Raw genomic sequence first — 19463 nt, forward strand, 5'->3', positions numbered from 1 at the left:
TACTTATTAGGGGGAAATCTGTTCCCAGCACAAACTGGGTCCCCTTCCAGTTGTAAAACCCACTTCATTTATTTTGTCCAGTGTTACTTAGAGATAACTGACATCCAACAAGTACACCGCCAGGCTTTGATACATGCACATGTTGGGCAACGAGAGCTGTAGTCAGGTCAGTTAACACCTCCATCGCCTCACAGTTACCTTCCTTCCCTTTTTGGTGGTGTGAACATTTCAGATCCACTCTCTTAGCAACTTTCAAGTATACAATACAGTATTATTAGCTATAGTTATTCATCCTCTAACTGGAAGTTTGTAACCACATCTTCTGCCCCCCCCCGCCAGCCACCACCATTCTGCTTTCTGGTTCTGTGAGTTGAGTAAAACCCACTTCCGATACTGGGGAGTCCTGGCACCAAGGAAGACACTGTTCTCACACATCTCACGCGTCTCACCGCAAACAGAGCTGCTGCAGTCGGACCCGGGGTCTCCAATCAGGCCTAACATGCAGGCGCAGTGAGCGCTGCCTGAGATTGGAAGGGAGGGCAGTTTGTCAGTAATAATAAGTTGTTGACAGACGGACGCTGCGCAGGGCACGCCTGATGGGAACCACATGTGTTCTCAGGGACTGTCTCCAAAGTGCCCATGCCATTCATGGGTCTGCCGCTCCTGAAGGCCCGGGGACGGTTTCCTGTGGGCTGGTGGGACTTGCTGTGTCGTGCCAGGCAGGCCAGGAAAGCTTCGCGCTGAGACAGGGCGCCTTCCCGTGGCCCTCTCAACGGTGCCATGCCACGTCCCCTGCAGGTGGGGGACCGCGGGAGAGGAAATGACTCGAATGGGAGGCTGGCCCAACCCTGTTCCTGACAAAGGCCGACTCGGAGGTGAGCTGGTCAAGAGAAATCCTGATGTAGAGAAATCAGAGCCTCCGTTCATGGCCGGAGGGGTGTGAAATGGTGCAGCCACTTCGGGGAACAGCCTGGAAATTCCTTCACAAGTTAAACATCTGACTCAGCAATTCCAACCCTGGGTAGGTACCCGAGAGAAATGAAACCAGGTGTTCAAACAAAAACTTGTACAGGGATGTCCACAGCAGCATTATTTACAGTAGGCACAAGGTGGAGACAACCCCAATGTCCATCAACAGGCGAATGGATAAACCAAATGTGGTCTATACATACAATGGAATGTTATTCAGTTTTAAAAAAAATGAAGTACTAACACATGCTACAATGTGGCTGAACCTCAAAAACATTATGTTCAGTAAAAAAAAAAAAAGCATCACAAAGGTCACATACAGTGTGATTACATTTGTATGAAATGTCCAGAACGGGCAAACCCATAGAGACGGAAAGCAGATTAATGGTTGCCAGGGGCTGGGAAGAAGGGCAGGGGGATGACTGATTCATGGGCGCAGGGTTTCTTTTTGGATGTTGAACTAGATAGTGATGATGGTGGCACAACACTGTGAAAGTACTGACTGTCATTGATGATAAATTTTATGCTGTGTTTATCTTACCAAATTCTAATCACAGTGGCAACTGTGGGGGAGCCTTTCAATTAACAAATACATAGCTCGGACTTGCTTGCTGTGCGCATCCCGTCGACAGTTGGGTTTCTTAGGCTTCAGAGGTGGGGTGTTGGAGGCACTTCAGATGAAGGATGAATCGCTGATCACAGACAGTGACTGTTGATTGAACATGTGCCACACACCAGGCGCGGTTCTAAGTGTTTATGTGCATTATCTCTTCTAATCCACACAACAGTTGCCCAGAAAGAAGGTTCTATTTTATTCTATATATAGCTGAGGAACCCATGGCATAGGGACATAAAATAACCTTCCCTAGGTCACAGAGCTGGTGAGTGCACAGCTGGGGTTTCGCCGAGTCCACTCAACAAAGGTCTGGTACTGTTGTTGTTGAAGACAGTGAATGCTTTGCAGGGGCCAGGGTTGGGACTCCCAGAGCCCTATGTTGCTGGCAAGAAGATGACATTTTGGATTTACCAAAGTGTCTTACCGTGGTCGTGCGGAAGGAACTGTGGACATCAACTCCCACAGCTTCGGTTTCCTCTTCCATGAGATGAAAAGCCTGGACCCAAGAAAGCCAGTGACCAAGATGGGGACACTGGGCCAGGGACAGATGGGTGAGGGGAGGGGCCAGTGCTGCTCAATTCTTCTTCCCATATGTCCAAGAGAAGGCACTGTCATTGCTCTCATTTAAAAAAAAAATTGATTTCAGAGAGAGGAAGGGAGAGGGAGAGAGAGAGAAACATCAATGAGAGAGAGTCATTGATCAACGGTCTCCTGCGTGCCCCGTACTGGGGATAGAGCCCAAAACCTTGGCATGTGCCCTGACCAGGAATCGAACCGTGACCTCCTAGTTCATAGGTCGATGCTTAACCACTGAGCAACACCGGCCAGGCTGTTTCCATTCTTTACGTTAGGGAACAGAGGCTCAGAGGGGCACCATCACTTGACCAAAGCCAAACAGCTTGGAGAGTCAAATCTGACTGAGCTGGGAGCAGCTGCTCTTTGCCCCACACAATGCAACTCTCCAGAATCTGCCAGTGATATTCTGAGTTCTGTTTCTTGTGCTAAATGAACATATGCTCATGCGGAAAATTAAAGAATACAGAAAGTAAAAAAACCACATGGAAGGAAATATAGATCACTCATTATGGTATTATCCAGCGCAATCTACCACTACACCTTTGATATAGTGCCTGCTACTTTTGCCTGTGTAATGCATACACACATATTTACATATTTTTATAAAATTAAGATCATGCAAAACATACAGTTGCTTCAAACTTTTTATGTAATATTTTGCTTATGCTTCCTGTTGATTCACTATGGGAAAACTTCCTTTTTAATATCTACATAGTCTTCCATCATCTGGACCTTCCAGAAGATAACTATCTCACTAACAATGGGCATGTAGGTGGTTTCCTAATTATTGCTACTAAAATCAACACTGTTATGATGGTCCTTTAACATAAGTGTGTTTGCGTACAGCAGGTATTTGATTAATATTTATGAATGAATGAATGATGGATGAATGAGTGGGATTTCTTTAGGATGGGTCCTGGATGTAGAGTTTCTTGGCTGTCCATGCCTCAGGTTTGCCTGTACAGTCCCTGTTCTCTCCTGTTGCCCTGATGTAATTAGTGAGAGAATTCCCTTTTACTCTCAAAAGTGTCTTGATTTGGATGATAAATTATAAGGTCACTCAAGTGATATGAATCTTTTTGAAGTTCTTGATGCACATGGCTAAATTGCTATACAGATGTGTTGTACCAAGTTACACCTATCTGTAACCTATTCCTAAAAGAAGAGGGCTTGGTGAAGACGTCTTGATGAAAAATTTGGGAAATGGAATTAGCCTTGTAAAAATGGAATTAGCTTTGTGAAATTCAGAAATGGCTTCGGTCCGTTTCCCCTCCCTAACATCTCATGTTCTTAGCATCCACAATGGTCAAACATTAAGCTTATTATTTTTTAAATGATTTTTTATTGATTTTTAAAAATATTTTTTACTGATTTCAGGGAGAGGAAGAGCTAGAAACACCAATGATGAGAGAGAATCACCGATCGGCTGCCTCCTGCATGGCCCCCACTGGGGATCAAGCCTGCAACCCGGGCACATGCCCTGACCAAGAATCAAACACTGACCTTGAGGTCCATAGGTCAGTGCTCAAACACTGAGCCACGCTGGCTGGGCTAAGCTTATTTTTATCGGACATTTTAATAAATATATATTCATTCTACATGATTATAGCATTTAGATGGGAACAGTCATGATCCTGAAGCTAGTTGGGTTTGCATCTCAACTGTATCACTAGTTGTGAAACTGAACAAATCCCCTAATTGAGTCTCAATTTCTTCCTCTTCAAAGTGGAAATGGATATACCCCCATTGCAGAAAGTCATGAGGATTAGACATCCGTGTTCAGACTAGGAAAGCCAATTTCATGCTGACTCTGCCCAAATCCGGTCTTTTGCTTAGTGAGCCACTCACCCCATCTGTTTAGCAGTAGCATTTGGCCTGTTCTAGTTTTCTATGTACACTTTGACTTTTCATTCTTATAACTTTCCAACTTGGTCCCAGAGCCTGAAGGAGTTGTCCTGCTGGGCTAACTTGCTGGAGGGCTAGTTAGACACATGGCAGTAGTGAAATGCTCCTTGCTTCAAAGGTATCCCACATGCAGATTGTCACCCTGTCTGATCCCAAACCTTTCAGAGGGTTGGCCCAGTAAGTTATAGCCAAGACGACTGCATGATTAACAACATGATTGCTTAGAAGATAGTCGGAGTGGTACATTCTGAGATTGCCTTATCCTGTAGCCAATTGAATGTCATACTTAGGGAGCTATGCTAACTCTTGTTTCTTCACCCTAGCAGGGCAGTAGCCCTGGGGAAACAGTCTAGTCATGATCAGCTGGAGATGTGAATTTTGAGACCATCCCTTGGCTGGCTTTCAGATGCTAGAGGACAGGGCACTTGCTAATGCCCAGGGGCAGGCTCTGGGTGGAGGTATTAGTGGGTGGAGAAGACTGGCAGACTTCTGACTCTCCTTCCCAGCACAGGGAGCCAGACAAAATATGCCAGGGGAATTTGACCATTCCATGTTGGCTGTAGTCTCTTGTGTTTTGGTCTGTGTTGGCCTCAGGAGCCTTCATTATAGCTGAGCTGAAACAGGAGCTCTGAAGTCAAATGCAGGTCATGCCCAAGGGAGCAAACACATGTTCTGTTGGAGGCTTATATGTGCTGGTCTCCTGAGAGCCAGTTTTCTGGGACAGTTACACACAAGCTTATGGGCACAAATAAGGTCTTCCTTCTGATCACAATATCTGATTGCACAATTGATGGCTTAGTCACTTCTCTCTGGCCCGACATTATCCCAGAGTGGGCTGTGAGGTCAGTTATTGCTGAGTTATACAGACTTCCACAGCCCTTGAAGTGACCATCTGCTCCCTCCTGGAAAATGGGATTTTTCATTTATCTAAATTAAAGAGTGACTAAACTAGTGGTCAAAAGGGTGTTTTATTGGTAGGAAAAGAAAGAGTGCTTCAGCTCCTCTGGAACCGGACTCAATACCCTCACCCAACTGCTGAACCCACAGACTCTGGCCAGGCTTCAGGGCTCTCAGCGGAATTCCTTGCTTTGGAACTTGAAGCTGGCATGAAATGCTTCCTGGGTCAAAGGGGAAGGAAGGACTTAAAAAGCTCTCAGTACAGCCCAGAAACAGGCATTTTGACAATTTAAGTGAAATGAATTGAACCCTGGAATTGAATTTTTCTTGGATGCCATGGCACCCAAAAACTTAAAGTGAACTGAGCGAACACAGAGTGCATTTGGCTATAACAAAAATGTTCTGGAATGACCTTTAGAACATTCTAATAAGACCCAAATTGAGGCAGGTCAGAAGCAACTCTGGACAGAATCCTAAGCTGCCTGTATTTCCAGCTTACACTTACCTTGAGTGTAATCTGGCCAAGTTCCTCTCTGTTATAACACAGGGAAAAAAAGTACCTTGGTGTCTGGATAGGTAGGTGGCTTCTACTCAAAAAGCTATTCATGGAAACACAATTTCACTTAGAATTCATGTTTCTAAAACCAAACACGGAAACTATGGTGAAAGCATGTTCTTACCTCCTGCTCCCCCCCCCCCCCCCGCCCAGGGAGACAAAGTTATGTTGCTTCAAAGCAATCAAGTTGAGGGAAAGGATTTACACATACCTTTGAGCCCAAGCTAGAGCCAGAGCTAGAGTGCCAGGAATGCTCTACTTGGTAAGCCTCTCCATTGCTGAAGAGTTTGCAGGAGAGTAAACCTATAGTGACAATCTTCAAGCTTGTGATTCAAAGAATGTAAGTATTTCCACTCTATTTTAAACCTTCTACACTTTCCCTAAAACTTGGCTTTCTCCCTTTCTTCATCTGCAGGAGTTGAGTTTGTCTTCTACTCTACAGAAGAAATAGAAACCATCAGATAAGAAGCTCCTCAACTTGTGCTTCCAAAGATGTTCTGTATTATTGTTACAAAAAGACTCATTTCCCCTCCTTCAATCCCCAGATGGAGCACACCTCCACGTGCAGTGACTTTGAACTTGGTCATATGACCTGATGTGACCAAAAGAATGTGGGCAGAAATGACAGGACACAGTTCTAAGAGGCTTTGGGAGTCACTGTGAGTCTTGGCTCCAACTTTTTCATCCTGTCATCTGCCATGAGCACATCTAAGTGTCTGTTGCTCCTCAGAATCAGAGACACATGGAGCAGGCTCAAAACTGAATTTGATTTAGCTCAGCCAAACTACAGACTCACAAGCGAGAAAAAAATGTCAGTTGGTATAAGCCACTGAGATTTTGGAGTTGATTGTTATGCTGATTAGCCCAGAAAAACTTGACTAATACAGAGACCAACCTACATATGTTGATATTTATTCCAATGCTATTCTCCCCTGTTATAATGAGGGACTATTCATTCTCATACCTAATGCCCATCCTTCCACTTGACTTTTCATCTCACTTTTTAGGAACCTTAATAATCAAATGTCTCTTACTTTTCTTGCATCTTCTTTACTAGATTCTTCATATCATTTTAAACATGATCAGCTCCTTCTGGCTTTCATTAAGATATAGGAAGCTGTGAACTGAAAATAAAGAGAAGATTTTAAAGGCACCCAGAGAAAAAGAACACGTTACACACAGAAGAACCAAGATAAGAATGACAGTAGACTTCTTAGAAACTATGCAATCCAGAAGACAGTGGAGTGATATCTATAAAGTGCTGAAAGGAAACAAAAATGATCAATCCAGAATTCTATTCCCAGTGAAAACTATCTGTCAAAAATGAGGGATAAAGATTTTTTTCAGATAAGCAAAAAAAAAAAGCAGAATTTTATTACCATAAGACTTGTACTATAAAAAATGTTAAAGAAAGCTATTCAGGCGGAAGGTATGAGAAACCAGTCAGAATATTGGGACTACATAAGGGAAGGGAAAGTGCTGGGCATGATAAATATAAAGATAAATATGAAGTTTGTTTTTTTTTATTTTAATTTCTCTAAAAGATATTTGACTGTTTAAATAAAAAATAGCCACAATATACAGTGTGTTTATATTATATGTAAGAGTAAAATGTATAACAAGAGTGAAAACAGTGTGAGGGAGGAATTGGGAGAATAGTGTTGTAAGATTCTAATACCCCATGTAAATTCATATAATGCTATTTGAAAGTAAACTCAGATCAATAAAGATGTATATTGCAAAGCCCAGGGTAGCTACTAAAATATGTTTAAAAAGATGTATAAACATGACCAATTCTTTTGAATTAAGAAAAAACAAACACACCGTCCTCCAGCTACAACCTGATTAGTCCCTCACATTTCAAGCTACATTTCTTAGGAGTGTGGTCTATATTCGTTGTTTTCATTCTCAAACCTTCTATTGACTATTCAATCAATGAAAACCCAGCTTCATTTCCATTGTTGTAATCGAATAGCTCTTGCTAAATTCACCAATGACCTTGATATCACTATATCCAATTAGACATTTTTGGATCTAAACATCAGACCAGAGGCCGCCTTTGCCACACCTTCCTTCTTGAAACACCCCTTCTGGTAACACTACACTTCTGTGGAGTGCAACCCCTGGTTTCCCTTCTATACCTCTGGGTGCTCCTGCTATGTTCTCTTTGCATGCTCATCTTATCTATTAGACAACAAAATGTTTGGATTCCTCAAAATTCATTTCTAGGCTTGGGTGACTCCCTACTTGACACTCTGTCCCTAAGCAAACTTGTTCATATCCATAGCTTTAATTGCTACATTTACTCAGAAGATGACAACTCTGTATATCTATCCTGGACCTCTCCCTCCAGCTTTGGTCCATGTCTGAACTGCTTAATTGAGCTCTCCTGTACCTATCTCAAAGGTAACTCAAATCTCAACATTTCCCCCCACAAAGTCATTATTTTTTCCCCCTAACCTGGTCTTCGAGGATTCTCTACCTCAGAAAATGTCACTCTTGCCATCACTCTTACCATCATTCATTCACTGAAAAAATGTTTATTGAGGACTTATTTTGTGTAAGAGCCTGGAGATATGATGAACAATGGACAAGGTCTCTGTCATCGTGGAGTTTATACTCCAGTGGAGGAGACAAACATTCAGCAAGCAAAGAAACAAACATTCCAATGGATTTCAGGAAAGGGTAAATGCCATAAGTAAAAGTAAAGCTGGGTGAGGAGAGCTGGAAGGGTGAGGTCAGTGGGAAGGGTTGTGTTAGACTGAGGAATTAGGGGGTCCTTCTAGACACTTGAGCAGATACTTCAAAGACATGATGAAGCCTGTGAAGGCCAAGAAGAAGAAATGAGGGAGAGTGGTCGCAAAGTCAGCCAGAAACTGAGGAATTGTCTTCACTCCTGGCTCGTACCCACCAAACTTTATTATCATTATTAACTTTTGAGATTGTCATGACTGTGCACCTCTGTTTCCACTCCCCTGGTCCAGGGCACCCTCATCTCTTAGACTATGGTCCCAGCCACCCACCTGGTCTCCCCACATACACCCTCCTCTGCCTTCAGATCCATTCTCCACATGGCAACCAGAATGATCTTTCCAAAACGCAAATCTAATCATGTGAGCCCTTGTCTCTCTTCCCTACTTTTTCTGCTGTGGTGGTTTGAATATGGGTCGGCCTTTGTGACAGCATTAGTGGAAAGAATGTGGCAGCGTGATGCCACATGGCTTCGGAGTGTTGGTTAGAAGAGGTGATACTGCTTCCGTTGGGTACTCCTAGGACACTCACCCTTGGGAGCTGCCAGTTAAGAATGCCAGGCTCTGTGGAGAGGCCACATGAAGATGTCCTGATGGGCAGGCCAGCCAGGCCCCGTGTGACAGTCAGCTGGCATGTGGGCCTTCTGGCAACGCTGGCCCCCCGCCTTTGAGCCTGCCCATCTGGTGGGGAGTGGGGCAGAGATGAGCTGTCCCTGCTGATCTTTGCCCAAATGGCAGATTCATGAGCAAAATAATTATCATTGTTTTAAACCACTAAAGTTTGCAGTAGTTGTTTCACAGTAAAATAGAACCAGAACTTCTACCCATCAGTTAAAAATATGTTTTTAACCTGGCCTTCTTTCACCAAATATAAGTCTGATAACGCGCTATCCATCCCGATTACCCCCATCTCCTCCAGTCACCTGTCTAGGTTACAAATTCCAACCCATCCCTGCCCAGACCATCCTGTTGCTAACTCATGTCCCATGAAACCCTCCTAGTATCCTTTCCCGGCTCCCCAGTTTGAGATGCCCTGGTTACTCATGGTGTGTGCATCCTTGCTCATTGGTTGCCTGTAGCTGTGTGTCTGGTGGACTTGGGCTGGGGGCTTTAACATGGCAATGCACAAAATGGTTAATATGGTTGGTAAGAGTCCCCTTGTTTTTCCCCTGTCTCCTTTCCAGCCCCCTCTCCAATCAAACTTGCCCCAACTTTCCATTACCCTGGCCTCTGTTGGTCCTCAGATCTGCTGGGTTCTCTCCATCCAAGCTCCCGAGCTCACATGGGGTTTTCTGCTTTCCATGGCTGGAGCAGTTACCATCCCCTCTTTCAGTCTCCCCAGCGACAGCCCCTTGCACTCGCCAACACTGCTTCCTCAGCAGGGAAGCTGTCCTGGATTTCTCAGGCCACATCAGCTCTGCCTATTTTAGGCTTCGCAACACTCCACCCACCCGATTTCCTAACACTTACTACAGCTGTAACTTTACTTCTGTGTGATGATTTTATTGATCTATTTCTGTCACTGCACAGAGTCCTAGGAGGGCAGAAGATGGATCTGGTTTTGCTCCAGTGAGTAGCATGTGGTAGGCGCACAGCATCTGTTGGGTAGCGAAGCGAAAGCGTGTAGATCAAGAAGTCCAAAAGCCAAGTATGTGCTGGAGATGCTGACTTGGACATAGTCGAACAGGTACTTTCACAGCAAGACTTCTCGGAACCTTTGACCCGGTGCAAAGCACCCAGAGGGTCGGAGGAAGCAGCATTTTCCAAACTTAACTAACCATGGAACGTTTTATTTAAGGCATAACATTTTCTGGAACGTTCATATCTTGGGAGTCTTGTTTGAGAAATACTGACTTATGGTATAGTTTATTATTTTTCCTCTACATATGCACCCACACATTTATCCACAGGTCATGTTTCCTGCATGTACAGTGTGTGTGTGTGTGGTATGTGTGCCGCAGGTCTGAGGAGGAAAAACCTGATTCCAGCTGGGGCCACTGTGGTGTGGGGAGTGCGTGCTCTCCCCGCGCCTGTGTGGGTTTTCTCCGGGTACTCTGGTTTCCTCCCACATCCCACAGATGTGCACATTCGGCGAATTGGTGTGTCTGCATTGTCCGCCTCTGAGTGAGTGTGGGTGAGTGTGCCCTCCGACGGAAGGGCGTCCTGTTCAGGGTGGGAGCCCACCTTGCACCCTGAGCTGCCAGGATAGGCCCTGGCCACCCATGACCCTGAAGGGGGTTGGAAAGTAATTATCTGACTTGTTTTTATTCATCTTTCTGAAATGTATGTATAGCTCACGTTTATTTCAATGTTTAATGTTAGAAGTGTTTTGGGGTCTTTATTTAGAAGTTTGGTGATGTTTTTGTGACCAGAAATATGCTGTAGGAACTTACTCTTATTTATATCAGTTAGCCTGTGGTAAAGTTGGTTGCGTTATATGTCGTTTCACTGAAAGTCAGTTTCCAGGAATTTACTGATGACATTCAGTGAGGACTTACAGTGTTCTTCCCCTTATATTCCTATTTCCTGCAGCTGCAGGTGGAAGTGACCAAAGCCTTGTTTAATTGGGAACAAAAGAGCTGGGGGTGGGTGGCAGGAGCCACCTCATGGAATGACCCGAGGATTTGGAGGCAGATGAAGGGGCCTGATCAGAGGCAGAAGATGTCCAACCACTTTGAGTCCTCTGTGGAATGGGGTGGGGGGGGGGGCAGATCAACATGTGCCTGGTTAATGGAGCTGCTCACCCATGAGCCCTACTCTGGCCACCGGGATCTTCCACAGGTGACTGGGAAGGGAATTGGGACAAAGCTGACCCAAGGGGGTTATATGTGCTTCCCCTGGCTCAGTTGTGACAAAGGTTGGGGCTGGTTCAGGTGGACAAAGATAAAAGATGGGTAACACTTTGCTGGCTGACGTCGGGGGAGATGGCCATCAGTAAATTACTGTGGTCGCTTAAATTGCTGCAAGTTGGTGAGGGAACAAAACCTGGTCATTGTTTTGGAAATTCGAAATGCACATTGAATTTGACCCTGCAGTCCGACTTGGAGAAATCTAACTTACATAAACAAAAAGCACCTGCCCTGGCCGGTGTTTCTCAGTGGTTAGAGCATCGGCCCATGCACTGAAGGGTCGAGGGTTTGATTCCCGGTCAAGGGCAAATACCTTGGTTGCAGGTTCGATCCCCAGCCCTGGTCTGGGCATGTGTGGGAGGCAACCAATCAATGTGTCTCTCTCGCATTGATATTTCTTTCTCTCTCTCTCTCCCCCCTCCCTCTCCCTCCCTTCCTCCCACTCTCTCTAAAAATCAATGGGAAAAATATCTGCGGCTGAGCATTAGCAACAACAACAAAAAAGCCCCAGGTCTCTGACACTGTAGGACACTGTCTGTGTAGGACACAGAGCTGGACGCCACTGGGTCTTTATCACTAGGGGGTAGCTGGGTGGACCGGGCACGTCGGAAATCTTGAGTGGTGTGCTGCTGCTCTGAGTACAGTATTGTGGACCCGCACGTGCTGGTGTAGTGCACGTGTGCTGTGTTATTACGTGAATCAGACCCAAGGTGTTGAGTAGTTTTGAAAACAAGAAATCCTCGCCTGCCCTGTGGAGGAGTGGGACCGGTCAGAGGAGGGTGTGGGAGAATTCCTGCCAACAGGGCCCGCCTCCCGGCGCAGGGGGCTGGAGCTGGGCGAGTGGAGACCGGAGCAAGAAGATTCCAAGTTAGGGAGAGGCAGGTAAACCCGTATTCCTGTTAAAAGAAGAAAGGAGAACCCAAGTCATGGTAGGGGAAGTTGTTTCATTGTTGATCACCTTAATCTGCGGGTAATTCGGAGGGGGAAGGGTTGGTTGGGCAAGAAGAAATGTGATTCTGTGATGGTCCTGCCCCTTTGCTCTGTGGGGCTGTGGCCGTGGGACAGTCCACACACCTGTCCACCTGCACCCTCCTTATTTTGCACAACTTCTCACTGGTTGCGCCGGACACTTGTGCCTTCTCTCACAGACCTGCCCCCACGGAGAGGCTGCAACCCTCTCTCCCTCTCCTGGGGAGAGGACGGTCCCCAGAGGCGAGTGCCATCCCCTGGGTTGGAGCATCCTAGGGCTCACTGGGCAGGACAACCGCCCCCATGTGGCTTTTGGGGCAGCCCAGCCTGTTTTCATGACTCCTGCGGTTCCAGCGTTTCTCCCTGAGCTTCCTGTTTCCTAAAGCAGTTCTAGTGAAGGAACCAGTGGAGTGAAACTTGCCTCCCCCAGGTCTCGGGTTTTCCTAACCAGCCTAGCAAGAGGCAGCGCCTACCGTGGGCTGGGTGACAAGAGGCAGGTAGAGACAGGGCCCGCTGTGAGCTTCAGATCCCAGCTCCGTCACTTACCAGCAATACAGCAGCTGTGACTCAACTTTCTGTTCTGTAAAATGGGCATGATGCTGGCACCTCCCTCAGAAGGGCCTGGGAGAATGCGGCAGGTTATCTGTGTTAACATGTGTGAGGTGCTGAGCCGGCCTGCTGGAAGCTCCCTATAAACATCAGCTCTGACAATTATGACTTGTTTATGGCTAGTACTAGCTGAAGTTTATTTTTCGATGCCAACCACCATTTAAAAAGTGCCATAAAAATGTGTGGCTTGGTCTAGAGAGTGGCTCTGAGGAAGGATGGGAAGGGGAGGGACAGGGAGTGCCCGGGCATTCTCTCCACTGGCCAGGCCACAGCCTCGCTGGGTATTACCGAGGCCCTTTTTGTTGGCGCCTGGTTTTCTCTACATGGCCTCTCTTTCCTCAGCCCTCTCAGCCCCGTGAAGTAGGTATAATTTGAAGGACTGCCCTGTGCTTAGGGGCTGTGACACTGGCTGTGCTCTCTGGGCCAGCAAGGGGCAGAGGGGCTGCAGATGCCTCAAAACCCAGGGCTCAGAGACGCTCAGAGTCGCCTTCCTTAGGGGGTGTCCGACACCAGATTTGCTCCCCTGCGTGCGGCCGGCTGGATTTCAGAGGCGCAGCGGGATCCCACCGCACGCTCTAGGCACAGCTGAAACCGGTGGTGTCCGCGCATTCACCGCGTCTTCCTCTGTGCGCCCCGTTTGAAATCGCGGCACCACCCCCTGAAAAGTTGCTGCAGAGGGGCCAAAGGTCGGGAACCTGAGTTGATCCTGTCGCCACCTGGTGGTGTCACGGTGGCTGCAGGACAGGGCTGCCGTCTTGGCCGGAGGGTCTGGCTCACAGAGTGGCCTAGGCTGCAGATGTCAGTGTCCACGAGGACGCCGGGCGAATGAATGGCCGAGTCTCTGGTTTACAAGCACCTCTCTCTCTCTCTGTCTCTCTCCCTCTCTCCCTCTCCCTCTCTCTCTTCAGAGACTGAGCCCATCTTTAGCAAAGGCTGGGGCCCTGTTGAGGTGGGAGGTCAACCCCCACCTCAGAGTCTGCACCCCAAGGTGGCTTCCCCCTCTGCAACCTGGCTCAGCCCTTCCCTGGCCTCGAAGATCAGGGGCAGAGTGATCCTGGAAATCCCGATGGACGGCTGACATTTGAGTGTAAATCGGATCTAACCAACTGCAAAAGGAGAGCAGGGTTTCAGCATTATTTGTAGTGACCACATCACAGCCGCCAGTGTAATGGGACATTAGTGTAAAAACAAAAAATAAAAGAGAATACTGCTAAGTAAGCTGACTTCTGTCACTGTCCCTGCGGCAGGAACATGCTGCCTCTGTCTGCGGACACCCGTCCGGGCAACGTCGTCCAAGACGGCCCCCGGCACAGATGGCCTCCAATGGGGCAGGTGAAGCAGCTGGGTCTGGGTGTTTTTTGTTTGTTTGTTTTTTAAACTTTTCTCCTTTCTGAAAGCTCTTTCCCAGGAAATATCCGTTGGGGAAGAGAGCAAGTGAAGGGAGATTCTTTCTATCATTTCAGCAATGAGGCTTCTTTTATTTGCAGACTTCGCTTTTCTAGCAGTTTTAGATTTACAGAAAAATTGAGCAGAAATAGAGTTGCCAGCTCATTCCCGCTGCCCCCGTGTTCTGTGTTTCAGCATCTCGAACCGGTGCACCGGGTACAGTTGGTGAGGCCGTGCTGGTGCGTGATTATTAAGAGAAGCCCGCAGCTTGCGTGGGGGCTCGCTCTTGGTATTGCACATTCTATGCGTTTTGACAAATGCATCATGTCAGGTATCCACCATCACAGTGTCTTAAAAAAGGGCCTCACTGCCCTAAAAATGCCCTGTGGGGATGAAATTTTAAAGCAACTTTTAAAAAAAACAGAGCTGCAAAAATACCCTAGGAACTGGACGGCCCGATGAACATGTAAATGACATCCTAATCTCCTGGCGCACGCGGCCGGGGCCCCAGTGCGGGTGTCCGAGCGACGGACACCGGGGGCTAGAACTTGGCTCAGGAAGGAGTGGGGAATGTATGAGTGCACACATATATAACTGTGCTAGTGTATATACATTTTTTTAAAAAAGCAATGATCATGGGGATGCACGTGCTGGTCACTGCGTAGGGTCAGCTCTGCCTCTTGGATTTAGGAGGTGGGGTTTTGGGTGCAGGAGGCTTGTTGGTTCTGGTTTACAAAGGATTTGCTGTCAACGTGTTGCCACATGAGTGATGGTGCGGAGGCCGGCTCGGAACTGGTGCGCACCTAATCGGGAACGGGCAGGAGGCGGCTTTCCCTCCTTTGCGCCGTCTCACCGACCCGCCTGCTGCCGAAATGCGCCCTCCCTCCCTGTGCAGGGGCTGTGCGAGCTCAGAGCCGCCGACAGGCAGCCTTGGCCTCTGGGATCCGGAGATAATAAAGCTCTCTTGCTTTCCAGGGGTTCAAACAAAGTGAGCGGTGACCGGGCCAAGTCCCGGGACAAAGCGTGCTCTGAGGTCCTCATGGCAGTGGCCCGCTGGAATGGCCGGCCACTCGCTGCTCCTGGCGGCTGGGCGCGCCCTCCAGGAGAGCTAAGAAGCCCGGCTTGTGCCGGCCTCTGTTCTAAAATAGATCGCACAGTCTCCAGCTCCAAGGTTTAGGGTCCCCGCAGATATGTGTGGATACAAAGGGTCCCTATTGGGCCTGCGTGTGCCTGGCTGATTTGCTTTGATTCATTATTAGAATTCTCTCCCTTGCGGTGGGAGCTCTGAGACTCCTGGGCGCGGAGATGGTTGGGGCAGCAACTGTTTCAGTCTCCAAACGCCTCTTTGCTCTCTGCCACGTTTGCTCCTTGCCTTCCCTGGCTCTGGAGTTCAATAAGGTGAAATAGTACTGGTTTGTAATTTGTTCCTACGAGTGTGAGAACGCGGCCTCACCGGGTCTCTTTGGGCCGCTGTTGTGTGCAGCTGGCCAGTCAGCTGAAATCTGCCGTTAGGAACGCGGGGTCTTTTTGGGAACTGGTCTTGGCTGCCAAAATGGTTCTAAATATATTAAAAGTAGGTTAACTTACTGTGTTCCCTGCATTTATTCTTCCAGCTGAAATTTTCCTGACTTTTTTTTTCCCCCTTTCGTTTTATTAGGTTAATAAAACTTGGTTTTCGAGCATTTCTCTGCCCCAGGAGGGCAATGGGCCCCACGTCCAATTCATCAAGTGCCTAATGAGTGGCCTCGGAGGTCCCGGCCCATCCATTCCAGAAGCTCTCTGCCTCGTAAAGGTGAGGCCTATGGGCTGCACTGTATATTTTGTCTGTTGGTTTCCCAAATTCTCCTGCCAGCTCTACTGTCACTTTTCAGGATTTATATGAGGCCGACGGCACCGCGGGGGCTCCCCTCTGCAGCAGGCCCCCCCTCCCCTGCCCGCTCTTCACACACACCACACACTCCGTGCCATAAAATAACGTTTCTGCAATAAAATGAAATAGAAATGTGTCGATGCTAGCATTTTAGAACATTCCAGCAAAAGGGCTGTGGGAAATGCCTTCGTTTACATTAAGGAGGGAAGCTCTGCGAGAGAGGGGGGTAAAACAGTTCGAGAAAAGGCCTTCAGTAAGGAGAAATAGCCCGGTATTTAAAGTAAATACATTAAAAATAATGTGTGTGTGCGTGTGTGTGTGCGCATGTGTGTGCAGCCTGTAAGTTATTTTTTACACATACGCGTATACTACCCCTGGTAAATTTTTGGTGTTTTGGAGAAAGAACAGGGAAAGAAAAAGTAGATGTCACTTGCCTTCTGGGCCTGGAGTCTGGGCTCTGTCGCCTTCTAGAACATTCTTCCTTTTCCTCCCCCGCAGGCTCTCTTACCTTGGCCAAGTTGTCAGGACCCTGCCTGCTCCAGGCTTGGGGCTGTGTTTGCCCCGACATGGTTGGAAAAGTGGAATCTGAGCAACCAAGAGCTCCAGGTACACACATTAGCTGGCGACCCGGGAAATGAAGAGACCGCGACGGGAGCTTGTGGGGTGGGGCGGCCGCTGGGTTGTGGGGTGCCAGAGGCCTCCCAAATTTCCACACAGCAGCCCGGCCTTGTCAGCATTTGCATTTAGCGTCCTGGTTCCTCTTCTCTGCTCTGAGCCTCCAGGAAAAGCCTGGCCTTTAATTAACTGCACTCTCCCGGGGCATGCGCCATCGCTAATAAATTACTCTATATGACCTGTAACTTTTCCTTCCCTTCCTTCCAGCTGCCCGCCTGGAGCAGGGGAGGGAAGGGGCACGGAGGGGCGGCATGCTCGCTCTGCGTGCAGGAAACGGGGAAAAGCTGTTTTGGAGGATTGTCCGCGATGCCCTCTGTTTTATCAACCCCCTGGCCCGCCCCAGAGCCAGGTAATAGGCCCCGTCTAAAAAACTGGCAGGGATTTGGGGCACTTCTTTTAACACCTGGGAGGTAGACTGTTGGGGCTGGTGGGGGAGTGGCGAGGATGGCTGTTGATCTTCTGATTGTCTTGCCCTTGAGAAGGTGCAGGCTTCTGGAAGGTCTCTGAGGCGCGGGGTGTGTGTGGTGGAGGGGTGTTCATGGCCCGCTCATCACGGGGAGACTGGAACCCAGCCAGCCCCTCTGCTCTTCAACATGGGGAGACACAGCATAAACTGCACCTGGTGCAGCAGTGACCTCCAAGTGTCCACCTGCCCTAGAGCTCGTGCCCAGCTTGGTGCACCCTCGGATGTGCCTCCTGGGCCAAGGATTTCAGGGCTGCGTGTCAGTGGCTTAGCGTCCACACGAGGGAGGCCATGCAGGCAGTAGGTCCCGTTCACACCCCTTGAAGACCCTCAACCAGGACCGGCCTTTCTCATTCCTGTCCCTGTTCCCTCGCTGGGTGGCTGCGGCTCGGCTCCTGTGCGGAATTTCTCACCAAGAGCTGGCCCTGCTCCCCCGCACGCCCCTCTTACCGGGCACTCGTGGCGCATTAGATTATCTTCTGAAAATATACTTTGAAGGGTTTTTGTTTTGTTTCGTTTCCCTACTTGACACTCTTGAATAAAATAGGCCATTTATCTTTCAGGCAGACGAATTTCAACAGTTGCACTGCGCACTGGCAAGAAGATCGCAGGCTCAATGCGTAGAGGTAGTTAAAAAATTTTCCATCACGGGTTTATTCTTGTCTCAGTTTTCCCCCCAAGCTTTGCAGCTTTCACCCCTCTCCCTAACTAATCCTCCCAACAGCACCCCCCCCCATGAATCCAGCCCACCTCCAGCTCCTCAAACTGAAAGGAGCATTCATGCCTGGGCCATCTGTTTGTTTAAACTCACCCTGTGTTAGTCCATGTTAAATGCAACAGAATGAAGAAAAGTGTAATTCTCTGTCGGCTTTTGATCAAAGAGAGGACTTTAAAAAAAAATTCGAGATGGATTTCTGAAGGACAATGTTATACACATTCTGTGTGTCTCTGAGCTTCAGTGTTTAGTTGATTTGGGAGGGAAAATCTTTTTTTTTCTCTCCCCCTTTTGATCCCAGGGAGAAAACACTAGCACAAAAAAACACATCTCTGCACTGCAAACATTGCAGGACGGGCACTTTACTTTAGACTCCCCAGCTGAAAAGTGCAAGGACATTGCCTTTTAATTCATCAACAACACAAGAGAATTTGAAATATGGCTCGACTGCAACACGCAAACCCTCGCTTGCTCCTGGGAGAATTCAAGGGGAAGTCACTCGGGGTCTGGGGCTAATTCGGGACCCAGGATGCTCGCCCCCTTGCTCGGAAACACTCACACGTCCACGCTCACTTCATCGATCTCAATTTCACGACCAATCATTAAATGTACATTTCTCCCCTTACTCCCTCAGCTTTGCAGCAAATGCAAATAAAACGCTTAAAATGGTTAACATTTCCTGTCACTGAAGGCATTCATTAGGGATGGGGGTCGCTGAGTTTTAAAGTGGATTTTCATAGGAAAACTCATTTCAGATGAGCGGCGGGGACTCGGGACGGGTTCACGCAGCGAATTTCGGGGGCTGCGATAACCTAAACCCGTCGCCCTCCTTCAAGGGGTCCTTTAGATTATGCGGAGGCAGGAGAGCAAGTATCCGAAGGCGAACTTAGATTAACCTGGGGCGCAGCTCAGGTCACAGGAAAAACAATTAAAATGTGTTCTTCCCCCCCACCCACCTTCACTCATTTTTTTTTTATTGGAGAAAAAAAAAAAAACCACCCCAAATTTGGTCTTTTAATGTGTTGTGTTTCCTCTATTGATTGTTTAGCTAGTGATTTTGCCAACTTCCTGGATGTTGGTTTCTGGTTCTGCACAAAAGAGCCACATTTCCTTTTGGAACCGGGACCAGGAGAGAGCAGCGACACTGGAAGTGGTGAGTACTCCCTGGCCTTTCCCCTGCGTCCCCCAGACCCGGCGTGTGTGTCCGTCTGTCCGTCGTCCCGTCCTGCCCTGCCTTCCCTCCCTTTATCTCCCAGCGGAGGGTCCCCGGAGCCCGTCGCCTGAACGCACCCGGCCAGCCCTCAGCAGCCTTCTCGGCTTTTAGGGAAAGAGCCTACAATTTCTACACAAACATCGGATAGGAAGGGGAGGGGGAGTGTGCTTGCCAATGGCAGTGACTTCAATTTTCATTTTAAGGCTCCGAAAGATGGAGAAAGTAAACAGAAGCAGGCTGGTTTATTTCAGGGGCTCACAGTGAGTCCCTACTGAATTTACCTAATAAAATAAATTTTAAAAAATTTTCATTTTCTCGTTTCGTTCCAGCAGAAAATGAGTTTGCCTTTATAATGTCCAGATCTTTCAAACTCTAGTGAGTCAGAAATTAAGTTACAAAATGTAAATACTTTGATATATAGATGAAATGAATATATATATGAAAT

General features: G+C 47.8%; 1 long non-coding RNA gene across 1 annotated transcript; it reads left to right on the forward strand.

Moving 5' to 3' along the window:
* Positions 1-973: 973 nt before the first annotated feature.
* On the forward strand, positions 974-17719 carry LOC107525732 (uncharacterized). The gene is made up of 5 exons (XR_001602086.2): positions 974-1021; positions 15740-15874; positions 16451-16558; positions 16835-16976; positions 17654-17719. It is a non-coding gene; the product is annotated as an uncharacterized LOC107525732 (long non-coding RNA).
* Positions 17720-19463: the final 1744 nt, after the last annotated feature.

The sequence above is a fragment of the Miniopterus natalensis genome, chromosome 18 (genome assembly GCF_054644295.1).
Source record: "Miniopterus natalensis isolate mMinNat1 chromosome 18, mMinNat1.hap1, whole genome shotgun sequence".
Classification (NCBI taxonomy): Eukaryota; Metazoa; Chordata; class Mammalia; order Chiroptera; family Miniopteridae; genus Miniopterus; species Miniopterus natalensis.